The sequence below is a fragment of the Phytophthora sojae genome (assembly GCF_000149755.1).
Source record: "Phytophthora sojae unplaced genomic scaffold PHYSOscaffold_1, whole genome shotgun sequence".
Lineage (NCBI taxonomy): Eukaryota > Oomycota > Peronosporomycetes > Peronosporales > Peronosporaceae > Phytophthora > Phytophthora sojae.
This window is the reverse complement of record NW_009258115.1, coordinates 9301418-9304169: the sequence shown is the minus strand read 5'-3', so window position 1 is coordinate 9304169 and position 2752 is coordinate 9301418. Positions and strand designations below refer to the sequence as shown.

At 56.4% G+C, this 2752-nt stretch overlaps 4 non-coding genes across 4 annotated transcripts; all 4 read left to right on the top strand.

Moving 5' to 3' along the window:
* Positions 1–107: 107 nt before the first annotated feature.
* PHYSODRAFT_t202 lies at positions 108–180 on the top strand. Its single transcript has one exon. It is a non-coding gene; the product is annotated as a tRNA-Arg (tRNA).
* Positions 181–811: 631 nt separating this feature from the next.
* On the top strand, positions 812–884 carry PHYSODRAFT_t203. Its single transcript has one exon. It is a non-coding gene; the product is annotated as a tRNA-Arg (tRNA).
* Positions 885–1515: 631 nt separating this feature from the next.
* Positions 1516–1588, top strand: PHYSODRAFT_t204. Its single transcript has one exon. It is a non-coding gene; the product is annotated as a tRNA-Arg (tRNA).
* Positions 1589–2219: 631 nt separating this feature from the next.
* PHYSODRAFT_t205 lies at positions 2220–2292 on the top strand. The gene has a single exon. It is a non-coding gene; the product is annotated as a tRNA-Arg (tRNA).
* The last annotated feature ends 460 nt before the right edge of the window (positions 2293–2752 follow it).

Genomic DNA, 2752 nt, shown 5'->3' with positions numbered 1-2752 from the left:
AGGATCCCCCGCTTGCGTCGGCAGATCGAGTCAAATTGACCTGTAATCTTTGGGGCAGTTATTTTCCCAAAGTTGGGACTTTGTGGCGGAGGTACCCTGTCAGAAGCGTCCCCGTGGCCCAATGGATAAGGCATCCGCCTACGAAGCGGGAGATTGCGGGTTCGAGTCCCGTCGGAGACTTCCTTTTTCGGCGACACGACTTTTTCGCGCGAAAAAGGTGGCAACACCATTGCAGTGTCCAGACCGGTATTGCAGACTGTTTGGCCGTGTTCGGGCGTCGTTTCGGAGTCGTGTAGACAGTGGGACGCGTGTGTGGACCACACCGCCATACCTACAGACACCCTACCGTGCCCAGAACGCACTTACAATACCGACACGGGGCCTGCGAGTCAAGCTACAGATGCTGAAGTCCACTGCCTTCGACTATGTCTGTCTACCGCCACTTCTGTCTCTTCTGTCTACGTCTAGACGACGTGCACAGCCTGTCTGCACCGTGGAGCAGTGTCTACACCATTTCGTACGCCCACACCACCCACCACGTCACCTTCAACCCCTGTCAGCCTTCAGCCACTGCCGCCGACTTGATCATCGCCTCTATCACCTTGCCTCCAGTATGGCCAACAGACCGGGGTTTCAAAGCCTGCTGCAGGCAACGCTTGTCGGTCAATATGACCTGACATGGGTCGAATGACATGCCAGGACTGCTGTACGGCCGCTTGCGTCGGCAGATCGAGTCAAATTGACCTGTAATCTTTGGGGCAGTTATTTTCCCAAAGTTGGGACTTTGTGGCGGAGGTACCCTGTCAGAAGCGTCCCCGTGGCCCAATGGATAAGGCATCCGCCTACGAAGCGGGAGATTGCGGGTTCGAGTCCCGTCGGAGACTTCCTTTTTCGGCGACACGACTTTTTCGCGCGAAAAAGGTGGCAACACCATTGCAGTGTCCAGACCGGTATTGCAGACTGTTTGGCCGTGTTCGGGCGTCGTTTCGGAGTCGTGTAGACAGTGGGACGCGTGTGTGGACCACACCGCCATACCTACAGACACCCTACCGTGCCCAGAACGCACTTACAATACCGACACGGGGCCTGCGAGTCAAGCTACAGATGCTGAAGTCCACTGCCTTCGACTATGTCTGTCTACCGCCACTTCTGTCTCTTCTGTCTACGTCTAGACGACGTGCACAGCCTGTCTGCACCGTGGAGCAGTGTCTACACCATTTCGTACGCCCACACCACCCACCACGTCACCTTCAACCCCTGTCAGCCTTCAGCCACTGCCGCCGACTTGATCATCGCCTCTATCACCTTGCCTCCAGTATGGCCAACAGACCGGGGTTTCAAAGCCTGCTGCAGGCAACGCTTGTCGGTCAATATGACCTGACATGGGTCGAATGACATGCCAGGACTGCTGTACGGCCGCTTGCGTCGGCAGATCGAGTCAAATTGACCTGTAATCTTTGGGGCAGTTATTTTCCCAAAGTTGGGACTTTGTGGCGGAGGTACCCTGTCAGAAGCGTCCCCGTGGCCCAATGGATAAGGCATCCGCCTACGAAGCGGGAGATTGCGGGTTCGAGTCCCGTCGGAGACTTCCTTTTTTGGCGACACGACTTTTTCGCGCGAAAAAGGTGGCAACACCATTGCAGTGTCCAGACCGGTATTGCAGACTGTTTGGCCGTGTTCGGGCGTCGTTTCGGAGTCGTGTAGACAGTGGGACGCGTGTGTGGACCACACCGCCATACCTACAGACACCCTACCGTGCCCAGAACGCACTTACAATACCGACACGGGGCCTGCGAGTCAAGCTACAGATGCTGAAGTCCACTGCCTTCGACTATGTCTGTCTACCGCCACTTCTGTCTCTTCTGTCTACGTCTAGACGACGTGCACAGCCTGTCTGCACCGTGGAGCAGTGTCTACACCATTTCGTACGCCCACACCACCCACCACGTCACCTTCAACCCCTGTCAGCCTTCAGCCACTGCCGCCGACTTGATCATCGCCTCTATCACCTTGCCTCCAGTATGGCCAACAGACCGGGGTTTCAAAGCCTGCTGCAGGCAACGCTTGTCGGTCAATATGACCTGACATGGGTCGAATGACATGCCAGGACTGCTGTACGGCCGCTTGCGTCGGCAGATCGAGTCAAATTGACCTGTAATCTTTGGGGCAGTTATTTTCCCAAAGTTGGGACTTTGTGGCGGAGGTACCCTGTCAGAAGCGTCCCCGTGGCCCAATGGATAAGGCATCCGCCTACGAAGCGGGAGATTGCGGGTTCGAGTCCCGTCGGAGACTTCCTTTTTTGGCGACACGACTTTTTCGCGCGAAAAAGGTGGCAACACCATTGCAGTGTCCAGACCGGTATTGCAGACTGTTTGGCCGTGTTCGGGCGTCGTTTCGGAGTCGTGTAGACAGTGGGACGCGTGTGTGGACCACACCGCCATACCTACAGACACCCTACCGTGCCCAGAACGCACTTACAATACCGACACGGGGCCTGCGAGTCAAGCTACAGATGCTGAAGTCCACTGCCTTCGACTATGTCTGTCTACCGCCACTTCTGTCTCTTCTGTCTACGTCTAGACGACGTGCACAGCCTGTCTGCACCGTGGAGCAGTGTCTACACCATTTCGTACGCCCACACCACCACCACGTCACCTTCAACCCCTGTCAGCCTTCAGCCACTGCCGCCGACTTGATCATCGCCTCTATCACCTTGCCTCCAGTATGGCCAACAGACCGGGGTTCAAGCTGC